At 35.9% G+C, this 27,112-nt stretch overlaps 1 protein-coding gene across 1 annotated transcript in view; it reads left to right on the top strand.

Moving 5' to 3' along the window:
* Positions 1–27,112, top strand: part of furinb (furin (paired basic amino acid cleaving enzyme) b) — a 168,986-nt gene that overhangs the window by 38,718 nt on the left and 103,156 nt on the right. The window lies entirely within an intron of this gene.

Here is a 27,112-nt window from a genome sequence, read left to right as displayed (position 1 = left end):
GCTGAAGAAGTAAGGTTGTTGTATTGATTAATAAAGTGACCAGTTGTAAGTCTGTTTTGTGAAAAAGCAAAATGTCTTGATGCGTTTTTCTTCTAGCCAGTGCAGATACAGTCTTATTTCAAAGACTGCTCCTGGGTGTTTTTAAAATTTTGCATTCAAGGCCTCTCATTCAGTCTTGATGAACTTTTGAATATGAAGTAGGCATAAAAGGCTTAAAAAGACCAATTTTTTACTTATGACACCAAAAAGTTTATCTTTGTTTTTAATGTAGTGAGATATTACTGAAAGTACCTACAACATGCATTACATACCATTGGTAAATGGATTTAAACCAGTTTTGGAATCATAATCAAGAAAGTAGTAAATGGACTAATTTATATGTGGCCTTGCCTTTCACACTAACCACTCTTAGGACTTTATACTGTAACCATTTTAGGCAGAGTGGAGGTCTACATTGAACCAGGGAAAGGAAGCTGGATTCCAACCCATAATATTTCTATTCCAAGATTATCTTCAGTATTTAGTCAAAATCTTTCCTTTAACTGCATAACAAAGATTGTCAGTTAATCTAATGTATGTATTTCTTTTATTTAAAAAAAACTTCATTTTGCTTTCAAAAAAGGCCTCCAAGTAGCAGAAACTCGGTTCTGATGTGCTGTAAATCTAGCAAAAGCAAATAAAAACATAAAATAGCTATTTGTGTCATAACGTTATAGATATAATCTTGCAATGCCACGATCATATTGCAATATTTTGTGTTTTAGCAAACACACCAGTGACACAATGAACTGTTTGGGGTCTCTTCTTTGGCCTTTTTTCCTCTGATTGTAAAGAAACTGCTGACATACTGATATTAGGCGAGACACAGTTTGCAAGAGTCATGTCGACTCAAAAAAAATAAAAAAAAGAAAACATTTAACCTTTCGAGGAACGGGAGATAGAGAACTAAAATGTCTGTGAAACTGGTGTTATTAAACTCACTTTGAAGCGTGATGGTACATTTTTTTACTGGGTTTATAGGGATAGTGAGAAAAAGGTAGATCTCAGATATAAGTAACCTTTTCATGGAGCATTTAAAATAACGCATTAGTTTTTATTTGTTTCTGTTTATGCCTCTGATCTTTTATATCATGCATATTCAAGTCAAAAGAATCACCGTTGAGAGAATTAAATGAAGTACCTCCAAATAGCATTTAGTTTCCGAGTTTGAATTTTGAATAAAATATCTACAGTTGTATAATTAGGGGCTAATGAGCCATGTGGAACCATTAGAGTTCCGCTGTATGTGTGGATGATGGGTGCGTAGGTGCCATCAAGCACCTCCTCATGCGCCCAGATATGGAAGACGTGCGCTGTGCTTCTAATGGGGCCAGATCATTCTCAGCCTGAATAATACAGAACGAGTGCCTGCCATGTGGAAAGAATACCGCAGTACCAGGATGAATGCAGAACACTGTCGAAGTGCTCACCCCATTTTCAGCTCACTCTAAAATTTAAACGTCAGGGAGGTTCTTCAGACCGTATTCTTCGTAACTAAAACTGACATGAGAGAATGAAGCAGATGACCCAAAACGTACCAAAGGTTTCGCTCTCCAACTCTTCTACAAGCTTGTGGCTCGGAGTTATTGCTGATAAAGAACTTGTCAGCAGTTTAAGCTGGGACTGTGGAAAATGGCTTTTTGTTATTTTTTTGCTTCTGTCCAGCGAAACGGAGCCAACTAAAGCACCTTTTTGTTTCAGACAGTACTCCTCAGCTAAAATAAAAAATAATTTTCACACAACCAAATTGTTTTAACCTACAGACTAGACCAGCAAGTTTATTTATTCATTCTAATGGATCACGCTCAAGATAAAATGCACTCACTGCCTAAATGTCTCCTATTAGGAGGTTGAGCAGAGTAACAAGCACTGTAAAGTTATTGGCTTCATTATAATATGCTATAAAAAATGAGTGCATTTTGTTAAGCTTTATGCATGAGCTGCATCTGACAATAGAAGATTTAATGGTTTCCAGGTGCTGATTCCATGTCCCTGTTTTGCAGAAATACTTCCCAGTGTGCTGCAACCTGAGGTTTGATGGGGGGGAAAATCCTAAATGTGCTATTCATATGCTGTATATGCTGCAAAATGCTTCAGCCATTTATCATTGTTATGAAGGCTATCAAGGGACCTTGCACAAGAGTCCTTTATAGTAAGTGCTCTGTTCTCTTGTTTTGTCGTCACACTCATTCCTACACCCCCATGCTGAAAATGGAAGGTAGCTTAGTTCCTTTCTTTCTGCTGCATTAGATTTATACACCATGATGTAGTATAATGTCTTCAAAGTCTTAAATCATAACAAAATAGCTGCCATGATATGGGGGGACGTGGTTTTCCCCATATCAGAAATGTCACATCTGCTTGAAAATATATTCCAGTTCTTAATGTAGAAATTGAAATAAAAATGTTGCATTTATTTTATCAGCACTTTTTCATTATAACTGCAAAAAGTAGCTCATGAAATGTGAAATCGATCATGATGAGTTCAGGAAAATAAGTATTTGTTGTAGTAGATGTATGATATATACGTTTTTAAATATAACATGTAAAAGGTATTAACTACAAAACAAGTCTGTGTCAGATTACAATATATACTACAATGCCAGAAAACAGGGTTGTCATTCGGTTCACAGGAACAAAATGAAACAAGATGTTAGTAATTTTTTGTTTCTGCTGGATAGCCAAAGCAGTGCCCCAAAACTGAGGTGGAGGCTTGTCTCTTGTTATGTAAATGAGCCCTATTAGTGAGCCAGAGGAGAAGTCTTTATTAGGATCTTTTTACACACCACACAACAAACCAAGAACCACTTCCTTAAAACAAGAGTCTCAAACAAATAAATGGTGCAAGGTTTAAAGCTTTCAGCTTCATATTAGTCAATATTACATTGTATGGCATCTAACCAATCCAAACTTACCTTACAGAGAGAGAAAGACCCAAATTGTATTGCATACATTGTTATTACATCTGAATACGATTCTGTTTATAATCCCCCTTGGAGGAACCTATGTATCTGAGGAAGCCCTTCTGATTGTATCGAGTTATTGACCTCACAGCAGCCCCCACATCCTGAATAAGAATTTGGCGACAGAGTAAAGGAATGACAACCTTTTAACAGGGAGAATAGTATGAGCAGTTAATTTTTGTGAACAACTGGGAGTTGAGAGTAGAAAGCAGAAACAAAAAAGAGGGTGTCTCCTATAGAGAACAAACAGAATAGAAAACTTTGAGAAACTAAAAGTATACCACACAAGTTGGTTTTTATTGCCTGTGTTTTCTTTAACCGAACCTTTCTGCTATTATTTCTGAACATATTATTCAAATATTGCAAGTGCTGGGAGAGCTTTCATTAAAAAATAATTATCACTATTCACTTTTTAACATGCATAAGCAAAACAACTTCAGTCTCACTGACACTAAGTTTAGACAAAGCAAATAATAATGGGGTGATCAAACACCTAATATCTTCTCCCTTGTCGGTTTTGTTGTCTGTATAAGTTTGAAGGGCAGGGGTTTCACGCTTGGATTAGCAGGTGTAATTGAAAATACATTGTGCTACTCTGTATGTGCCGCTAATGCTGTCCTTGTAACGATGTTGCCTTATTCCTTCAACAGCCTTTAAGCAAGTGGAAAATAAGTTCTTGAAAGTAGAAGTTGAGTCATACAGAAAACAAGTTTTTGGTGTTGAATACTTTCTACAATTTTCTATAAGAACAAAAAGCGATTATTATTATTATTACCGGTATTACTTGTGACACTTTGTCTACTTTGGAAAACTGTGATTTATTTCTGTAGGTGATTGCTATGGGTGTCTGAAGTGGCTGCCAACCTAAGTTTAGATCTGTGTATACCTGTTTATGTTCCTGATTTCTAGTTGTTTTGAGTCTTTTTATGCTGCGAGTAATAATTCTGCACTCTGAAGTGCCAGACCTCCAGGTTCGGGCACAAAGCCAGTTCCTTTACAGAGGATATTTCAGGCTGCAGTGAGGATATGGAAGACTTTAATTCCCAGTGTAAGTACACAGAGAAGTGCAATTCTCAAAAGGAATACACTATGTTTTGATGTCTGCAAGTGTCTGTACTTCAGTGGTTCAAGGCTGGGCTGTAATGTTTTAATGATGCCCACAACCTGCAATGTTCGGGTCCCCTTGTTTTGTGTTTAAATTTTTTGTTTCATGTTTTAAAAGAGAAACTATGAGTGTATTGTTGTTTTTTTCTTTTAATAAGATAAAATTTGGAGGAAGTAATTACTTTCTGTCTTCTTTTTGCACAATCTATAATCTAGTATAAATATACATTTGTCATAAAAATATTACTGACACCATTCAATATTTATTAACAACCTAACTAGCGTGTTAGTGTTATTTGTTATAATCAAAGTTATTAAATTCGATTTTTTTTAAATGTAATTTGATAAGCTTCATTTCAATTTTTATAGTTTTTTAAAAACGATTGAAATATTTTTTAAAGAAAGGGAAACAACTTATATGTACATATATATATGTATGTATGTATAAATGTTGAAAATTTGTTGGTGGGGGGTACATATTTTTCTAGAAAAGTTATTTGATTTATAATTAATGTTTTATTATGCAAAATAAAATTTTGAGTAAAAATTAATAAAGCGTGTTTTGCATATTCAGAAGTTAAAAATACAAATACACATAAAACAAATTGTTCTATTTAATAATGGACCAATAGTTATAGTATACATTAATCCTGTACTTTATAATTATTTTTCCCATATATTTTTCAACCACAGCTTTCATGTAAGGTTTTAGGATTGATTCTTAATAATTTGGAATAATTGGAATAGTTGTATTCTAATTTCACCATATATGAATCTGTATTCCTTCTGCCTCTCTATTCTTTGCTGAATTTCCTGACATATTGACAAGATATGCTATATCTATTTCTAGCGTTGGCAGCATACACAGGCCCACAACATCGGGGCTTGTAAGCTTCAGCACCACAGAGGGACTATGTAACCTTGAAGTCTATCAAACAGACATGAAGTATAACAAAACAAGAGAATACCAAGATTATTAGCCACAAGGTCACCAATAATAGAACAACACAAATTCAAAGCTATTCAGCACCATGGATAGCGACCGTTGTGTTTGACAAAGAACATTTTTGCCAGATCCCCAATAGACTTTTGCTTTGTTATCTCATCCCTTGAAGAGGTTCTGAAACAAAGCAGCTGGCCAGAGAAGCTGGAGGCAATATCCCAACTGCAGTGCTCACTAAGCTGCCCGGCAGCTTTTTGTAACTTTTCATCTTCTGCTTGCAGCAGCATGCTGGGTTTAATTGCTTCAAACATATTAACAGTTCAATTTAAGCATGAGACTCTTTGGGACAGTTCCTGGATGATAACAAGACACTGATATCAAGACAGGCAGTGAAAGCCTTCAGCCCAAAAGTTGCTCTCTGCATCTCTCACTGCAGCTGTCTTCACAAAGTTCATCAAAGTCGAGCTTAACTTTTCTGGCCCTGGTTGCTTCAAACAGCGTTGACTTCCTCATTTAGTAGCTGGAGCAAGAGTCTCATAATTGGCCTCATAAAATTGCTCACTAAACTCCATCAAAACACTGATGGCATTTTGTAGAACATTGCTTTCAGAATATCCTTGGGTTGCAGTAACTGTGAGGCAATGTTTATACATGCAAAATGTTGGTTTGTATGTTGACCAAAAATGTTAACAAAAATTTGCTTGAGGCACTTTAGAGTACACTCGCTTCACTACACTCCTCTTTTTTTGTCACTGGTTAGGGATAAGGCACATCTGTGCCTTAACCCAAAAAGTGCATGATGTTGAGATGACCAGCAAGTGGGACGGGGGCATTTTGATTTGACAGTTCTGCTCTTGAGGGTCACTAACTCACTAAGGACCCGCCCTCATTTGCATCCTTTAAAACTTTTATTAAAAAAATTGTACAGGTTGTCTACAGTGTCATAGAACTACTTCACTCCAGAGACATTGAAAACAAGGTTAAGGTTATGTATTGCGCGATAAACATAACTGTTATTCTTGCATGTACAACTGATTACAGGGTTTGGCTTTCAAGATCTGATGACACTTCATTGATTTGTGTATCTGTTGCAACATCCATGTCATCTTCACCAACATCTTCACAACTAGCTCAGCTGGTCTATATTTGACACATCTTGCATTGTGTCATTGAGGTCTTCATTTATTTAATTAATTATGTCAGATTTCACATGGTGAGAAGGGATGTAAATATCTGATCTTGAATATAGTGACTTGGGTATTTGACTGACACTTCTGGTCATTTGATTAGCTCTTTCATAACTTGATTAATGGTGAAAAGTTGCCAGCATTTCCCTTACCTAGAACTTCCCTGTGCCCACTGAATGCCAAGTTTTATACACCTGGAGTGTGACATTTGCAATGGACTACAGGACCTATCTCTGAAACAATGCAACATTACGCACATTCTCCATTTCAGCATTTATTGTACTGTTGAGTTTCCACTGCTTGTGGACCATGCATGAACACAGATGTACTTGCTTGGATTCAAATTGGGCTAAAAAAGGTTTCCATTATCTTATTCTCACTCATGTATAAAAGCAAGAAAGGCATAAAAGGCATAAAAGCAAGCAAGGCTCACCGTAACAGCAGTCTAATTTGAGTAGCAGGGGCATTTTATCGGGACTTTAGTGGTAGAGGTGTAATAACTCTCAGGAAAGCATTGATTGCCATTATCAATTAGAAATCTATATTTGGGTCTGAATCAGCCCATCTTAAAGATATATCTTTTGATGTTCATGTCCTGAATGTTTTAAGCAAAATTGGCTTGAGAGGTTAGCAAACATAACCTGGCATAAGCCAAAGTGATACATGTTGTTCTAGTTAAAAATCTACAAAGTATCAATCAGGTGGAAAAAGTGTTTGCAAAAGGGAGTGAAAATCCTTGAGGCTAATTGTGTAAATCATCAATTACCACTTGCCTCCATGTATTATATGTTTTTTCCTCTCTACAGTAAGTAGACTCTTAAAAACACTGCACTGTTTCAAGGTTATAGGGAAAAAATCTTATAGTGCTAAGTGGATCACTGTGCTTCACCTGACAAATCTACCAAAGGGGGAAAAATAGTTTGATACAGCCAATGTGATTACTAATTCAAATAATAAAAATAAAACATGAACAGTAACAAGATGATTTGTGTGTTTTTTGGCTACAGTGAATATATATTCTATAAATAGCCAAAGCAAAATAGGAAAAGAGAGATAATGGAGGTCTTGGTTCACATCTGACCTTTTGCAGTGAATAGTGTAATATTTTTCCCATGTAGCAAGATGACCAATGACAACCAACCTCACATTTCTACTCACTTAGCTGTGCAGCAAATGCTGAGGTGATGAGCGATGCAGGTGAGGTGCAAAACATCATCACAACTCAGGAAGAAACTGCAAAGATAGAAGTCACAATGTCTTTGCACACTGAAGATAAATGTGATCATTTGTAATGTGTTCACACACAGTGTGAATCTGTCAGCAGATAGGACACTCGTGATTTCCTCAGAAGGATTAACCTCAGAGGAAGGAGATATAACCACTGAACCTGTCTGTGTGAATAGATGGAAACTAGAAGAAGAGTCACTGGGGTTTAGAAGGAAAAGAAGAGTAAAGGGATCAAATGAAATGCAAGTGGAACCTATTTACTTCAGTTTCTGCAAACTAGTGCGACAGAGCCTGACAGAAGCTGTACTGGCACCAGTGAATTCAGCTTAGGTGATGTGGAAAAAGGGCAGCTGGCTGAGTTACACAATGCAAATGAATAATCCAGCAGTCTAACCGTATCCCAGCCTCCATATCAAGCCACCTTCAGACAAATGACCCCAAGGGGGCAGCTCCAGGTTAAGTCTGACATTTTTCTTTTTTTTATTGACCTCAGTTGCACTCAGTAAGACGAAGAAGTGCTAGACTGGTTGCTCACAAGTATTTCTTTAGCATCATGTAATTTTTAAGTGAGGCTGTCAGGTGATTTGTCTCTCAAGGGTCTTTGGTTTGGAGTTTTTGACGTTGCAGAGTTGCAACTTCTTTTTGTATGTCAGAAGGTGCTGACAGCTTCCATTTTCCAGAGCTAAGCCCTTGAAGTTCAGAGCTCACACTTGGTAGAGGACATTTTACACACTTCCTTTTCAGTTGTACTTCACTGCTTCTGTACACCCATGGTACCTCTCTAGTGCTTCTGTCTTTTCTCTTCCTTGCACTGATAGATTGATTGATCCGAGTCTATGTAAAATCAATAGGACATAGCTTTGAGTGCTCTTCATATTGATTTTTCATGGAGAGGGTTTTTTACTAACAAGAAGTAGAACTTTGGGAAAGTGTTATATTTTATGACCCTGTGGACCGATCTATTGACGCATGCAGGTAGTGCTAAAAATGTACACACCAAAGTGATGAAACATATGACCTCTAATGGACAAAGTTTTAAGGAATACTGAAAAGTCAATTGTCCTCTTCCAAGACATAAAAAACAGTGGGAAAATAACTTCATATTCAGGGAAACTAAGCCACATTAAAAAAAGATTTTAGACCATTTATAATGTTGTGTTATAGCTTGGAGAGTGTCAGCTTAAAAATAACAAGCTGAGATCTGTACTTTGCCTCTACGTTTTACCCAGCATTATGTTGTGGTTTTGCTGCTTTGCTTTGGATTATGGTCTTCAGTGTAACAAGGTTTCAAGAAGCTTTTTGCTCGGATAATTTCACATTGGACTCTATAACAGGCATGGGCAAGGGTTTCAAAAAATGTATATGTTATTCAATTATAATATATAACAAAATATGACGTGCAGTAGAAGGTTAAGAGAACTTCAGTTTTAGATGAAAAGATTCCATAAAGCTGAAAGAGCAGAGGAATTATATATTTAATAAGATTCACTGAGGATTCTTTGATGGCTGACGAAAGAGTACTTTCTTTTTGTCCAGGTGCAGAAATCCTTGATGGAGTTTTGTCCATGAAGGTTGTCAAGAACTAAGGTGTAAAACGTGTTAAGATTAATTTAAGGGTGAGGTGTGCTCTGGTTTAGGATTATTGTCAGAGTTAGGGTTATAGCAAGGCTTGAAAATGACTGAAAAACTATCGCAGTCAGCACAAAGTGGTCCAGAAGTTGTGGGTGTGTGTCTGTGGAGGTGCATGTGTGTTTGTTTTGACTGGAAGGTAAAGTCAAATGGTGCCTGTGTGGACCTCTCACATCTGTAGAAAATTGCCTTTAAATTTTTATGACATGGCAATCAAGGTGACTTTCCATTTTCAGGCATGAACTAAAGGCTAACTGCACTCATGTTTTACTCGCTCTGCTCTGGAATATTAAACAGTGAGACATAACCAGCATTCAAGAAGATTTTTTTCTATGTTCTTTTTTCTTTTTTTTCACTAGTTCTACTCGTATTTTTTAAATGCAGTGCCTTATTGGCGTAGCTCTGTATCGGACGCGCTTGCTCTGCTGGGACATTTTTATTCAACTGCTTCTTTGCATCCATGAAGCACTGATCCTGTTCATTTGCTTTGAATGTGTGTTTGCTCTCGCTCTTCCCCAAAGAGCAGAAAATTAACCCAGTTTGATCTCACTACTTCGCTTTCCTCAGTAGCTGTTTTCATGTATCGTAACATTTTTCCTGCTCTTCCCTGGGGTAAGAAGAAGAGGCCCCTTGCGGCTCCAAATTTAGAAAAGCTTCTTCTGTTTTTCCACTGAATTTCAATGTGTGTTAGTCTTCCTTTCATCCTCTCTTTCTTTTACTGTGTGCTCTGTTTGCCATTGTATTTTACTTTCTGTCTGTTTATTGACTGATGAAAGGTTGGAGGATGTTTTATGGAGTGACGCTTAGCTTCCTCTTCCTTCAGCTTGTTCATCTCCAAGATTACAGCAGATTAGGTATAGATTTTATAATTTTACTTATACAGATATTAATTATTTGCTCGATGGATATCCGGATGACTAACAAAGATTTTGTTCTGCTGTATTGTTTTGCACACTGGTCCAGCTAAAAGATGGATTTTGTGAATCAAGTCATATGAAAGATTACGTGTCTCTCTCTCACACACATTGACATGCAATGTCTTATTCTACCTCTCAGTTCTGTTTGTCGGTTTTTCTTTCCTCTCCTTTCTTTACATTTTCTTTTCTGTGTTTCTTACTTCAAACGCCAGTGTGTTTGCAAGCTCAGAGTAGTAGCTGGATCTCTCAGAGTATATTAGCAAGGTTTGGCTGAGTGATGTCTGTTGCAGATCTTTTTTCCACATCCCTGTGCATGCGGCTGTACGCACTGCAAGTTTAGTTTTTTGATAAGTCACCTCACTCAGCTCTGTCTCTTATCACTTTCTTGAAAAGCCACACCACAAAGATAAGTTGCAACAGGATTTTTTCTAACCTTGGTCTATATATATATTTTTACTGGGTGCAAAAGATGCTTAAAGGCTTGGTTTAGTTTTTTGAAGTGAGGTTCTGTGAGTTTGTTATCAGTGTTACTTACTTATGACATCAATGAAAGCCTAACAGGTATAAAGTTTTTAACTAATGTAAACAACTTGCACAGAAATGGTTAAGTCAGTGTTGTACAAAGCAGCATTAAAAATGCATTTTCACAAGAGAGACATTTTTGATTTAATGCTGTTTTCTTAGGCAAACAGTATCCATGTCACTCACTGCCTGAAAGTTCTTCTGATCAGTTTTCCTGGATCTACCCACATATAAAATGACAACAACCATTAAATTAGGTTAGATAAACCTCAACTCCCACCGTTAATATTTTTAGAAACTGTTGTGTTAAATTTTACATCGATAGTTGTGGACATTGCGAAGAAGGGTTGTATTCGACACCAAGTCGAGATCAAGACCATCGTCCCGCACTTGGTTTCACCACAAAATGGTAAAACATAGTAATGTAATATTAATATGTATTAAGTCACTGTCCCCTCCCAAAAAAAAACAAATGAATATCAATAGGTTACATGATTGTTGGATTTGAATTATGACATTTTACTTAAAAAGAAGGTTGTAACAGACAAATTGGATATTTCTATAGCTTTGGTCCTGGCACGTCTTTAATGAAAGTAAAGAGTGCTCAATGTTTGAGACCAAGACAAGACTGAGTGCATATATGGTCTAGTCGGAGACAAGACCATCAAATAGTGGTCCTGAGTGTAGTCTTCAAAGACTGGTATCAGTTACTACACCAATGATGTGAAGAATTAAGAAAATTCTATTTCATAAAATGCTTTCAGACACTGTACTAAAATGATGTTCCAGTCAAGCAGCCAAATGCAGACTTAGCTTCTCTGGTTGATAATCCAGCTTGTAATCTGTGAAACTCTTACTGTGCTTTATGAAAAACACCAGAAAGTTGGTTATATTCCTTACAATAATTAACACTTTCACTAAATTCAACAAGTGAACATTCAATATTTATCTTCAGGCTCTAAGAGCTATGTAAACCTGTTTTTTTTATGATAAATAGTATCATCTAGCATGATAACAATAAACCTTTAATTTAATGTTACTGTTTGGTGAGAATTGTATTTAATGCAATACATAATAATCTCGCATCATACAGAGGGCACCATTCTTAGTTGGTTTTTAAAATGTGTAAAAACAATAAAAAGCTATCAGCCTCTCTTTCTTTATATCTTCTGCAAACTTACTGATGGGATGCATTTCTGCTCCTGGTAAAAAAAAAAAGTATCATTAATGATAACTTCACAGAACCTCATTTGAAAAAAAAAAAAAAAAAAAAAACCTTAAAGGTTTCCTTTAAGGTTAATAAATTGTAAAATAATATGTCTTCATTTCTTATTCAGTCTCTGAACTTGATGCATCAATTCATACCTGAGTTTTGCACCATTAAAACAGACTATCTTTTGTTCTTTTTGCTTGTTAGAACATCAGGCATCTACAGAGCCGCATTATTTATAAATGTACTTAATAATAAAGGTCAGGCATACATAGGGGTTCTGTGCTCTTTTCATTATAATTGCATTTTTGTTTTCATTAGTTTTCCAAAGTATCTATTGTTCTGTTCTACTGTGGTACATTTCAGCCACATATTCCTCTTTTGTTTTATGCCAATTACTCTCTCTTCTTCCAATAAGAACAAAATTTAGCTGAATTTTTACCTCAAAGGTTTTTGAGCAGTTGCGCATATAACGCCTCTTAGCTGTTATTGAAGAACATGTACTCGATAACCCAAATCAGCTTTCTCGCCTTTTAATGCCACCTCTGTTTCATTTATTTAACAACTGTAAGATTGTTATTTTGCTAATTTTTTTTTTCAGCCACATAATGTAGCTAAAGTGTTCTTCTTGACTGAGCCTTTTCCAACATAGTGAGTTTCTTGAGCTGGTAAATAGAATTAGAGCTAAGATAAAAATAAATAATTGCCCTTAGTGTTAAAAAAAAAAAACACAAAAAAAAACACTGTTAGTTTCTCTTTCATTGGAAAGTAATGAACTATTCCCAATAAGTACAACCCTTAGGTTGGAGCTTTAATTGGTCCAAAAGATGGCAGCCTGGTGGCTCATTGGACACAAACAACATGGCCTATTTATCAGCCAAATAGGAAACTACCCCCCCTATACTAATAGCCAAGAACACTTTTCAGTCTGTGAAAGACTAAGTAACAAAGGAAGCTTGGCCTATTTTCTACCCAATGATTAAATTTTCACGTTTTGTGTGAATGAGCTGCACAAACAAAAGAAACAGAAGATTCATAAAAGGAAAAGTATAAGAGAAATAAAGGCTGGTGGGCTGTATGGCAATCAATAGACTCTGCTGTGCCTCTGACATTTCTATCTTGGATGTACAACAGCAGCTGCCTCTGAGAGTTTAGCCACGGCTTTGAAAAGCTTGAGAGCGTTGTTTGTTTTTTCCCATTTATGGGGCTTTTGCTTCACAACTATTATCCATTAAGATTGAATGAATACTGTGGACTATAAAGGGCTAAAAAAAGATGCCCTTTGCATCATTTTTCTGACATTTCTGAGGGTTTTATTTCATCCATCCATCAGACTATCATTTAAACCATGCATTTCAGAGGGGTGGGAGGATATATTGCCTAACATAAGCAAAAACTCAGCATCTATATTCTAAATCTCTTATACCTTAGTTCACATAATTTGATCTCTGTTCAGACCTAACCACATATTTTTGGACTTTTGCTGAACTTATATGCCACTGGTGCCACTGAAATAAAGGCTCTTTATTAATTAACTTTTTACAGCAACCTTAAGACCTTTTTCTGAATTGACTTACAACTGAATTTTAGTGGTGAAGCATTTGCACTTATGTTTCATCCGTATCTAAAACTAAATCTGTTTTTTGTTTTATCCTACTTTTTAGCTTTCCTTTCACACAGAGCTTATTTTATTCATTTATTTATTTATTTATTTTATACTGCAGTGATAAATGTATGTTTTTTATCTTCATATAGATCTACAAATTTCCCAAGCTTAAGGAAGCACTTAATTTTTCAACCCTCCCTTTATCAATATCAGCTCACTTGATCTTGCTGGACTCGGTATATTTGTATTCAGTCTGCATATTGAATGCATACAAATATTCAAGGATATTTGCTGCTTGTGCAGGCTGGTGTACCTACATGCATACAGAATGGATCTCAGCCCTCTCTAAACCTGTACAGACTCTCAGCACAGTTAGGGAAATGCATCTTTATTTTTCCTTTATTTATTTTTTTGTTGATCTGTCACAACCTGATATATATTTAACAAAAATGACACTCAACGTATGTAGATAAAACTCAACAGAATGGACTGAAAAGTCAGATGCACGAACAGTATATTGTGCAAAAATAAATAGCATTAAGTTAGAGCCTGAACTGAACTTATTTCTCATTTCACCCCCACTGATCTGAAGCCAATCTCTTCTGCCCAGCATTGATAGCCAACACATTGAAGGTTGCTTTAGACCATGAAAGTCACCAAAGCATGGAGAGGAAAAGGGCACGGCAGAACTCTGGAGATGTAACAAACACACCATGACATAACACCAAGCCACTTTAAAGTCTTAAAAACCATGCAGCTGGTTAATGTCAGCAGATAGTTAAAATTCTCTTATGCGGCGTTGAGAGCTGGAGGGTGCGACCCGTGTAGACCAAGTTGCAGTAAACAATGTCATCGCCCAACGCTGAGGTGAAAGGAGAAAGAGAGGATTGACAGAGAAATGGGGATCTAAATGAAAATCACTGTTGTGGTGAGTGGGTTGTGCAACTTGTTGATGCGTCTCTGATGCCTCACACAGCTCTCAGACTGACAGAAAGCTTTTGATAAGCAATCTTAATGTCAGTTGCACTCAAGTTCAGCCAACGTGTAAAACTCCCACGTCCGTCTGTATCACACAAGTGCTCGCTCTTGTAAGTTCAAAGTTGTTGAAATTACAAGCCTGAAATACTTGACATTCACATCAACCAATCCAGTTAAGACAAATCTCACTTCATAAATAATGCCACTTTAAATTTCTTTTCGTCTTACATAGTGCAGAAGCTTTTAACCAAAAGCTGGCACACTGGAATATTTTTCTATGCTTAATGCTAATTACCATAAATACACTTGGCATGTATGAATGTGGAATTACAAATGTAGGCATACAAAAACCATCAGTTGTTTATTTTTCATAAAATGTTGTTAAGAAAAGAAGATTAAATACAAAAGCCACATGAATGGATATATACCCAATATATATTTTTTCCAAACAATTGGTAGGTCTACTGCGAGGGTGAATTAACTTCCACTTCATAGCTTCACTTTCAGTTTGGATAAGAAAATGTTTAAACAGTAAAAAAAAAAAAAAAGAAAAAAAAAAAAAGAGGCCTGTTTAAATAGTCTCTCTTTGAACATTCTCATCATCAAGGTCGTAAAGTGTTTGCATCTTTCTCACTTCCTAGAAAAAAAAATCAGAGATGGCTGCATTTTATCTGTTTCAATTTCAAAAAATATCAATATCCATAAAAGTAAAAAGTTTAAAATTCAGTTAATATGAAGTTGTTTATATATATATATATATATACATATATGTGTATATATATGTATATATATATATATATATATATGTATATGTATGTATATATATATATATACATATATGTATATATATATATATACATATACATATATATATATATATATATATATATATATATATACATATACATATATATTATTTATATATATATATATATAATATATGTATATGTATATATATACATATATATGTAGGTATATATATATATATATATATATATATTAGGGTTGTCAAAAGTATCGATACTCAAACATTGTATCCGGATACAATACTCATTTTCAAAAGTATCGATACAGCCATCTAAAGTGCAGAATAGTGGAAAATGCACTTTCTGAACACTGTGTGATTGAATAATTCTCTGCATTTTTCAGTTTCAGATTTCTTTGTGTAACTGGTGCAGCTGCTGAGAATTATTTTTGTTTAACTGGTTTGGCCAGTGTCATTGTTATGTCTGCAAAACATAGCCAAGGAAGGAAAACTTAATTTTAATTTTGTAAGTTTTTTATCAAGCTTGCTTAATATTGTGCACAGCATACAACCTCAAAATATTATTCTTATTGTTTTTTATTTATTTCTTGTATTTTTTTAGCAATGAAAATATTTCTGTTGAATTTAAGAGTCTTTGTTTTTATTCTTGTGGTATCGAAAAGGGCATCGAGTATCGAATATTTTACTTAGTATCAGTATCGAGTTGAAAAGTTTAGTATCGTGACAACCCTAATATATATATATATTTTATTTATTTTTTTTTAATGGAAAACCATTCTAATTTATAGGTATATGCACAATCACATTTAACCTGTTAAGCCATTGAGAATAGAATTGTCTGTAATTTAATGTTTTATCACTTTTTTATTTTAAAAATAGGTATCATTAGACTTCAAGAAAGCACAAAAACATAACCAAAGTAGAATACATATCTGAAATTCCAGCTGTGTAGCTGGAGTCAAAATACATTTGTGGTCTTGTCCATTCTTAGCACTCTGTCTAAAATAAATACTCTTATGTTTAGCCTTTAGCACTGCATTGATAATTATACTTATCATCGCACCATAATTATGATTTGTAATCATGTAGTATTTTCTTTTTTAAGCACAAGGTAGTTAATTTTTATCTTCAGAACATGTAGAATTAACCCTTCAAATTGTTCACACCCTTAAAATTGTTAGATTTGAAATATTCTTATAATTTAACCATGTTTCTTAAAAATATAAGGAAAATTTACAATATTAAACATCATATTTGAGTAATAGTATAAGTAAATCTCAGCCTATTCAAAGTATAAATAATTTGGGCTTAATTGTAACTCGGCGATCAAAACAAATGACATGCTTTTATATATTTATAACAGGCAGCAACAAGACCATGAATGCTTCTAACTTTTTTATTTTCTTTAGTCCAACTGTTTTTAATATTATTTTTTGTTTCTGCATTTTTTATTTTACTTTATTTTTCATTTTTTTCCTACTTGCTTTGATTCTGTTTTATTTTCCTGTATTTTAATCATGTAAAGCACTTTGCATTGTCTTTGTACTGAATTGTGCTATACAAATAAATTTGCCTTGCCTTGCCTTGCCTTCTACCTGGGGTCGTTTTTAGTTCATTAAAAAACTCTGCTAGAGTTAAATCATAGTTTTCCTATTAAGTCAAACTTGTACTTGTTGGCGCGGCCAAACTGATTTGCACTGCAGAACTCAGTCTGGTTAACTGCTGCTGACTCCGGCCACATCTGGCTGGACCAATCACAGCATCGGAGGCCGGACAATGCATCACTCTCAACAGCAAGATGGTGAGCTTTACTGTCATCCCTTTTTTTTTTAAGTACATATTTGGAGTTCTCAGCATGACATATTTCACGGATCACAAAATTACCATTGTGAATTTTTGATTTACAATATCAGGTTAATAAATATGAAATTTATCTTTAAAAATTGTTCCTAAAACTTTGATGGTAATTTTATATGTCTCCGATTTTTGTAAGATATTTTTTAAGATGATTTTGATCTGAAATGTCCAGATATTATTTAATAAATTTCTGTTTCAGAAATGTGGAAAAACCCAGTCTGTAAACATTTAATCTTAATAAATGAAACATATCCTTTAATGAAATAACCTCCCAGTCATTGGCTTACATATTGGCTTCCTTTACCCCTGGTTATAATAGATAAATATTGTTCATCAGTTATCTGTATAGATTCAGGTTACACTAGTAAATGAGAATTATAGGAAATATTGCATAATCAATGTTTCAAATTGATCAATCTTGGGAACGATCAAATAGTTTATTCCTTTTTAAAATTAGCTGACATATGAGATTAGACATTAAGGATGCAGCTCTCTAAAGGACTCTATTAGCATTCTGTCATAATATCTTGTTCTGCTCCATAAAGTCTAAAAGTTACTTTTGCTGAAGTTTTGCTTTTTTTGCTCAAATATTTTAAAATACACCTATAGATGCAATAGGAGCAAAATAAAGTATTTTTAACTACTTCAAACTAAAAAATGTGAAAATTAGCTATTCACTAAATAAAACCTGTTCAATGTTAAGCTCCTTTGTTTCTGAAACCAGACTACACTCTTCTTTTTGACACACATTATATCCACATTCAGATCAACAAAACCGCATGCCGAGGTCTGCAGAGTTGCAACACTTTTTTTTTCTCTGTACTTCTTCAGAAAGTTAAGCACATTCCTCTTGCAAAATATTTCTGGAGGATAGAGAATTTCTTCCTGTGTAATATGGAGGTTTGAATGCCACCAGAGGGTCACCTTCAGGCATATTTAAAAAAACTAGAAATAAGTTGGAACAATTTTGCTCTCTTTTCAAAAGCTATTCATATGGTGGAATATCTTAAAATTGTAATATAAAAAAAAAATTATATATATATATATATATATATATATAGAATTTTTTTTTTTTTTTTTTTTACATTAGTGCAACTTTGTAGTCTTTACGTTTCAAAGGAGGTTTTGTCAATCTGAATAACTTTTGGGGACAGGAATAATTAACTTTGTCCTCCAGTAAAGTACAAGAGCATGCACTATTTTTCCTCTGTGACAGTTGCTTTAAAGAAAAAAAAAACAAAAGTGTAATGAAGAGATGTATTTAGGGACTAATCTCTTCAAAGATTCCAAATAAGGAGTATTAACCAGAATGGCAAAAATAATTGAATGTGCAATAGGTGTTAGGGACGTACAAAGATTATGCATGCAACTCATAAGTCATGCAAACTGGTAAGGTTCTACTAATTTTAAATTGGTTAATTGCATGTGCAAAAGAAAAAATAAAGTCCTTTCATGGAGGAGGTGGTGTCAGTGATAATGATATTCATAATAATGATGAGTATCATTGATAGAATAGAAAATCCCTTTATTGTCCCACAATGGGTAAAATCTGGTGTTTACAGCAACAAAAAGATTTTAGAAAAAATGGTCATATGAATGTGAACCTTAGAAAAGTGTATAAGAATAACATCATGGTGAAGAGTTAAAACATAAACAAAATACTGTATTGTAAAGTGTTTTAACAATATAATTACTGTGCCCATGGAGAAAAAATAACCAATATACAGCTATGGACATTTTTACAGTAATGGATATTCTAAAATAGCAGCAACATCAGAGAGTGGCAAATTGACAGCAGCATGTTATTTAACTAAGACAGAAACTTTTCAAAATCAGCATTAATAGAAAAACTTATTTAGGTTGTTGGGAACAGTGATGGTTTTAGAGTCTTACAGCTGCTGGGAGGAAGGATCTGTGATAACGCTCCCTGGTGCATTTAGGGTGCAGCAGTCTGTCACGGAAGGAGCTCTCCAGCTCTGCAACAGCTTCATGCATGGAGTGGGAGACATTATCCAACAGAGATGTTATTTTCGTTAGGATCCCTTTGTTTCCGACCTTCTGCACTGAGTCCAGAGGGCATCCAATCACAGTGCTGGCCTTCCTGATCAGCTTATCCAACTGCTTTCTCTCAGCTACAGATAAGCCACTGCTCTTACAAACAGCTCCATAGAAAATGGCTGATGCCACAAAAGAGTTATAGAAGCTCTTTGGGGCACCCCCTGCACTCTGAAAGACCTCAGTCTCCTGCAGGAAGAGTTTGCTCTGACCTGTCTTATACAGGGCCTCAGTGTTGTGAGTCCAGTCCAGTTTGTTGGTGTTTTACATATGTGTCACAAAGTGCTACAAACAGAAGTAAAAAAACAAAAAGGCTATATATAAAAGAATATATTCGACAACTTTTGAAAACATGCACTAACCCAATTAATTGTAAAACAAGGTAGACCCATGATGATTTTATAAAACATAACTGTTCTTTGTATGGAGCTTGTAAAAGAACATTGAGGGAGAAAAAATCTGTTTGGCCAGAAGTTAGAGATACACACTTTAAGGCAACCCCCAATGTCCCTTTACAGGATTTTTTATGGCTGCTCTCTGGTGACTTTTAATGTTCTATTTTTCTTTTATAATACATGCAACAATATTTTAGTTCAGTGATACCGCTTTTCATTTTGGTTTAATCGCACATATTATTGCTTTATGTTGCATTAATTTTTCCAGGCTTGTGCAGACTTCTCAGAATATTAGCATATTGTGATAAAGTTCCTTATTTTCCATAATGTAATGATAAAACTTGAACATTCATATATTTTAGATTCATTGCACATTAACTGAATTATTTCAGGTATCTTATTTTCTTAATAATACTGATTTTGGCATACAGCTCATGAAAACCCAAAATTCCTTTCTGACAAAATTAGCATATCATGAAAAAGGTCTCTAAACGAGCTATGTGCCTAATCATCTGAATCAACAAATTAACTCTAAACACCTGCAAAAGATTCATGAGGCCTTTAAAACTACCAGCCTGGTTCATCACTCAAAACCCCAATCATGGGTAAGACTGCTGACCTGACTGCTGTCCAGAAGGCCATCATTAACACCCTCAAGCAAGAGGGTATGACACAGAAAGATACTTCTGAACGGATAGGCTGTCCCTAGAGTTGGCTACAGGTGCCGCATTCCCCACGTTAAGCCACTTTTGAACCAGAAACAGCGGCAGAGACGCCTGACCTGGGCTACAGAGAAGCAGCACAGAACTGTTGCTCAGTTTAGCATGTCATTTGGAAATCAAGGTGCCAGAGAAGGAAATACTAAAATGCCAGAAGTTCAGTGTTAAGTACCCACAGTCAGTGATTATTTGAAGGTTAACTTCTTTGTATTAAGAACACTTTTCTTTTATTGGTCGGATGAAATATGCTAATTTTGTGAGATAGGAATTTTGGGTTTCATGAGCTGTATGCCAAAAGCACCCGTATTAAGACAATAAAATACCTGAAATATTTCAGTTAGTGTGCAATGAATTTAAAATATATGAATGTTCAACTTTTAACATTACATCATGGAAAGTAATGAACTTTATCAAAATATGCCAATATTTTGAGAAGGACCTATATGTTCACATGTGCACAGATCCTCTCTGCATCATCTGTCATTGTACTAATACCTCCTTTGTGACCACAATTACTGTTATATGTAAGAATGAATAATTATAGACATCGACTGATACTGTTTGTTTTTTTTTAAGACTAATGATAAATCAGTTACTGATTACTTTGACATCAGTCTAACTGGGGGCAATTTCTGTCCATCCTTCTTTTATATGATAAAAATGACACAATGATAACAAATATAACAAAGGTAAAAGGAAAGATTTATCAACATATCAAACTAAACAGCAATGGATAGTAAATGAAGGGAGTGGCAATATATGGCTGCTAAGTGCCCCAAGGAATTAACCAACTAATGCTTAATAACCCTGATTTTATTCTAAGCTACAACTTAAGGTTTGCCATTTCTATCTGAAGGGGAAAATGAAAGAGAAAAGTCACATATTTTCAACCACTGAGGCACAAAAAATTATGTTTTGAGTTTTCACCAAGTGGTGAAGGTAGCGTCTTTGTGTTACTTCCATCTGCAGTTGCTAAACTTAATTATGTTCTGTCTGAACCACACTCACCCATCCTTTGTTCAGTCGCCGTCTGTGACCAAAATAACTGTTGGGAGTTTTCTGAGAAGCTAAAGAAACTCTGAAAGGTCTTTGTGAAGCCAAAGGCCAGGATACACTCTGGGAGCCACAGGAAAAGATATAAATGCCATTACTGATAGTGTGACAGACTAAATACACTTTATTGTGTACTATACATACCAATAAGTGATGTTCTTCACTCTTGAAGAAATCCAGAGATAACTATGGATTTAGGTGAGTTGCTGAACAAGAAAAATAAAGCCTTGAAGGATGTTGACTCATTGTTATTGGGGTTTGCAGGCTTCAAGGTGAAGGGCTTTCAGACAGAATGTGTTTTTCAATTGACTGGGCTCTAAAGAAGGCTTAGCATTCTCCTTGACTGTGTCTCACAAACCTTGTATCCTCTTTGAACCCCTACATTCCTCTGACAAAGTCTCTTTGACTTTTACAAAGCCTAACCTATTCTCCTAAACTAAATTCCTCACCTCATCCCCCCTCACGTCACTCGTCGGTCTTCATTAATCAGGTTAAGATCTGACCTAAGCAGACTTAACTGGAATAAGCTCTATGTCTGAATAACGTCGGGCCCTGCATCCTAATGGCCCCCATTTGTAGGTACATACGTTAAATGCATAAAAAAATTGAAAGAGCTCCTTTACCATCTACCCCAATTGAAAGAATTTTAAAACAAATTTATAGATGAAGAAACCCTCCACAAAAAAACATAAATAAATAAAAAATAAATCTGGTACAATCCATTTAACCTGATTTAGCCCTGAACTTTAATGAAAGAAGGGGGTTGCTGCCCCTACAAATACATGGATTATCGACTAGCTGCCAGCCACACCAGCTAATAAGACTATAAGGCATTCTGACATGGGGGTCACAATATAGGGACACTAAGCGTTTCTGTTACAGCTGCTTATCCTGTCACCTGCAGAAACACTCACATCACTCTGTGATGTTGCCATGTTGATGTGCTGGGCAGGAACAGAAGCATCTTCTCTCAGATGTGATGTAAGAATCAGAGCTAAAGGTGGATTTTTGAAAAGCAGGAATATGATACCTGCTACCATGCTAGATCCCATGGAGTTGGTGGTAGAAGACTCCAGGTATTCATTGTTCATCAGAAAAACAGATCTAAAAAATGCCAAACTAAGGCTGTATACATTAAGAAAGAAAAAAAAAGACTAAAAGCACTTGTACATCTTTTTCTTTTTCTACGCTTGCAGCAAGATGTTGGAGTTCTTTGGTTTTCTTTGAAGCCATCTGTTTGGGCAGCAGAAAAAGAACACATCAACTAAAACAGCCTGGAAAAAGGCCGTCTCTTTGCTGGGGACTTGTTTGAAGAGCCTGAAGCTGACATTCCAAGAATAAATGAATGTACATAAAAGATGAAAATGAGAATGAAGCGACTTAAGCATGAGACAGCAACCTCTGGCAGTGTCCAGTGAGGGGTGTAAAGGGCAGTGTGCCTCTAATGCAGATTCAGAGCGCACTGGCAGGGTGACTAATGACCTACAGTGCTCTCAATTATTATCACTTGCACACATTTGCACACACACATTCAGCCAAACCCCATATGATTCACTCTAGTTAAAGCTTTGTAGAAGTGTGACTCAGCTGCAGCTTTCTTTCTCCATCTCAATTTCCCAAGACTGGTAGACTTGAGTTCTAAATGAGGACATCAGTACTCTGGGAAATAGGTTTGTGCCACAGAAAAGCCACCCCAGGGCAGTACAAATTAGCTTTCTGCCCTGCCATAATCAATGCCAAAGTGGGTCCTATTCATTCCTGGGGTCATATCTTTCATTACGTTATGACCTTGTCTTGAAGGTGCTTTACCTTTCAAGCTTCACTACTTTAGTTTTGAGACCCAGTGTTTGCAAGCTTTTTTTTATACCCATTAAGGTGCTCTCATAGTAGGTCCTTCTCAGTGGTTAGGGTGTGGGCTGGGGAGTTGAGCTGATTGTTAGAGGAAACAGATTGCAGTCTTGGGTCGGCACTGTGTTTCTATGCTCTCTGGGAGGTTTCTGGTTGCCAGGTTGTGGTGGTATCTTCCCATTCTGCTGATATTGGGCATGTTGTGTTGTATAGATGCTGTGGGAGCATTCCGAGGTCAGTCAGGGAACCTGCTAGGTCTTGGCTCTTTTCCGCCTCTTGGAGCTGTGACAATCTCTGTGGACTCTTGGGCCTGCTCCCAGGGTTAGGTGGGCAGTTCTTTCTACTTGTACCTTTGGGACTCCCTTTCAATTTAACTATCAGCCAGTGTTTATCTCCACATTTGGGCATACATCTATGCAGGTACCATATATACAAACATACATGTGAATGGATGCACAACACATATAAAGTATGTGGAAGAGGATACAGTGGCATAATTACACGCATTCACAAAAAAAAAATTTTTAATTAAAGGGGTTTTATTCAAAGGAAGGGAAAAACTGCCATCAGTCTTTTGAACGTATAATTAGGATAAAATTTAGGTTTTTTTCAGCGCTAATTCAAAACATACCATATTGAGAAACTGTGCAGCATAAATCTAGTCAAATCAGTATATTTCAATATTATAAAATAATTCTGATTATTGATTATCTGACTGGACTTAACACAGGTTCACTCATAATACAAATAATTTTTTAAGAGATACGATTTAAAAGATTTTTTTTTTTATTTCAATGGAATTAACATGGATTTAATTAATTAAACAGTTATAATAAATTAGTTTGTGACAAGCAATAGCAAGACCATGAACAATTCTAGCTGTGGTAGATGTCGACTTACTGTGCTGGCAGTGAAGCTCTGAAAAGGGCTAGCGGGAAATATTTGGATTTTTATTTATTTTTATTTTTTCTGTATTTCCTAAAAGGATCAGTAGTGTTTTTCTTTTTTGTTTGTTTTGTCTTTCTTATTTTTTCTTCTTCTGCATTTGATCCCACCTGACACTTCCATCTGCAGTGTTTGGCGCCACCCTCTGACTTGGAGTAATATTCTCCTTGTTGTGCATAGGGGAAATGGTTATTAGAATATGAGCAGGACCCTGAGATCTACAGAGAACTTACTGATGATGAAATGTAGGTCACAATGCCTTTCAGGAAAGTAGAGCAGACTAGGAAATGTTACCAACAGTCTAATCCATACCTCCCTCCACATATTCTGTATTTGTTACGAATATGGACTCTGTCCGGGCCAACAAAAAATGTTATTTACTTCTTTCAATTCAGGACAATCTTTGGCAAATTATACAAATGGCTTTAATCTAAATCTGCCAAGCTGATTATTAATTATAAGCCAACTATATTCTATCATACCCTGACATAGATAAATTAGATGTTTTTTTCTTCTTTGTAGTGCAAATCACCACCACTCTGTGGAACTACAATCAGACCCAACATGCTGTTTTTAGAATAAGGTCGTCTTTTAGGTAGTGCTGCAGTAAATCTATCAACTAGGCTATAATCCTTGTGTGGCATGTTAACATTACTTGCCTCTGGGATTTCACTGATCTTGATCCACTTGTTTCCTCTGAAGCTCATGCAGGTAAAATGAGAAAAATAAGTTTATATTATTTACATTTCAGTCCCTGCTTTCAGTAATACAGGAAGATTTATTTTCAAAGGCATATTATCACCAGCGGCTTTATTCATCATTTTTACCCGTAATGACATGCTTTGAAAGATGAATAGACTGGGCAATCTTGAGGCTAGCACTGATCTGGTTTATATGAAAGCTGGTAGCAGGAGATTTAAAACCAGCTCTTAATCACAGCATTCAACAAATTAATTCAAATTGGCTTGCTGGAGGATGGCATCGCTATATCAGTGCTGCCAGGTTTGGCCTTTAAGCCGGAGTCTCCTGTCTGGACGGCTTGCAGACAGCGTTGCCTGCAGATATTCCTCCAGCCCCAGGAGTACCCTCTATCCTGCTGCGTCTGCTCTTCTGGCTCCTCACACACATCCATCCCGCCTGCTCGGCATGTCAAAGCCTGGGTCCCCTCCGAGCCACCCCCCCGCCACACACTCCCATCTCCAGCTTCCCTCCCCACTGTTTCCCTCCGTTCCCCCCACCATCACCACCGCCCTGTGGTTTCCCCTCTCTTCCTTCGCTTCACCGGGCTTGTGAAGGTGAGCCAGATCCCCAGTGGCACAACTGTACAGATTGCAATGCTTCCTGCTTAAGTGGTGGCAGTTCTCCTGTGAATACACCCTTTTAAAAAGTGTTGTTGTTGTTCTTCCTCTTTCTAAAATTTCCGTTTGACTATTTCTGTTTGCTAAACACGACTTGCTTCTATATGTCCTTATTATTTAGTCTCTACGCTTCTCCCAGGTCAGCTCTCCTTGACATGACAAGCAGGGGAGCCTCGGGCTGCTGGATGTGTCTCCTAATAGCAAGACTAATGAAAAATAAACTTCCCCTGAGGTTTAAGGCCAGTTTGGTGACAGCTGTCATCCCATTACTTCTCCCTTAAAAGCTCCTTTATGAGCAGAGCAATGACAACAGTATTAGGTATGCTCCAGACAGCTTTTATGTAACTTTGTCTCTGAAGGTCATGTGTGTTTTGATTATGTCCATCCGGAGATGGTGGTTAGTGTTGCTCTCCAGTGCAAGTTTTGTCTTTTAGCTTTATAGAAACCTCATTTCCAGGTTAGAGTGCTTTGATTTTTGTTGCTGTGCAGAATTGAAAGGGAATTTTCATCATTATTTGATTTTGTTGCTCCAATAGACATTTCTATGATGTGTATACCTAAGTGGAGACAGATAAAAAATATATTAGACTTTAAATGTAACTTTTACAAGGAACATTAAACTATAGTTGGATTAGCTCTGGGTTCTTTTAGAATATCCGTTGATTTACAGTTCAGTTCCAAGTTTTACATCCACTCATTAAAGCTATGAATGTCAGATTTATTTATTCATTTATTTGATTTGTTGTTGTTTAATGGCACAAATGCAGGTTCAATATAGTTCTTTCTTAATCAAAAATTAGGTGTTACAATTTAAGTTCATTTTATGTTTTATCACAAAAAATACTGGCTCCCCCCAAAACAGTTTAGTTTTTCTTTTCTTTTCTTTTTTTAATCTCTGTAAATCCCTTTATTGTCCCACAAAAGGGAAATTCGTTCTCTGCATTTTGACCCATCCCCTTGGGGAACAGTAGGCTGCCATTGTGTGGCGCCTAGGGGAGCAATCAGGGGTTAAGGGTCTTGCTTAGGAACCAAGAGTGCAGGTTGTGGGGATCAAACCGGGTACTTGCAACCTTCTCAGAGCACAAGCGCACTGCTCTAACCACTAGGCCACCACTCCCCTTGTTCCTAGAAATAAAAGGTATTAGAAATATAATACAAATCCCTTTTCAGTTCCCACTTGAATTCGCCCAGTGTTGGACAATGAAAGATTCATTCTTTTTCAGTTTAAGGTATTTGCATAATTCTGACTGTATGTTTGAGTTTATTGACTTTAAGTTTGAAGCTTAGTTATGCATTTTCATTTTAGTTGAGGTTGGAGCTTTAGAAAGACCATTTTATTTGACTAAAAGTAGCCCTACACAGACTATGTGTGGTTTTTAAAATAAGAGGGAAAGCTGCCTGGATGGATTAGGTGGTTGTATACGTATCCAGTCTGAATTGATTCAAAGCGGTTTTTGCAAAGGATATTAGAATGGACACGGGACATAGCCAGTATAAAGCCTGCCTAAGGATACATCCTCATGCTTTGACTATAGCTTAAATGCTTAATAAAAAAAACAGTTTTAAAATATGAAACATGCAATCTGTCTCTGATGTGTTTGAATTAATGAAGGGAACTGATAGAATGACCTACACCTTGTTAGAAATCCACTCTGTTTGAAAGCTTATACGATACTAAGTTAGAATTAGTCCTAGAATTTCTTAGATAATTTATTTATCTGTTTTTGTGGTAGTAGGTTTATGTTTTATATGGTATAAATAATGTTGATGCTTTTTGGAAAAGAGATAGTC

Source organism: Cyprinodon tularosa, unplaced genomic scaffold (genome assembly GCF_016077235.1).
Source record: "Cyprinodon tularosa strain WSP-4 unplaced genomic scaffold, ASM1607723v1 ctg44, whole genome shotgun sequence".
NCBI lineage: Eukaryota > Metazoa > Chordata > Actinopteri > Cyprinodontiformes > Cyprinodontidae > Cyprinodon > Cyprinodon tularosa.
The sequence above is the reverse complement of the archived record's forward strand: the minus strand, read 5'-3'. Positions and strand labels throughout refer to the sequence as shown.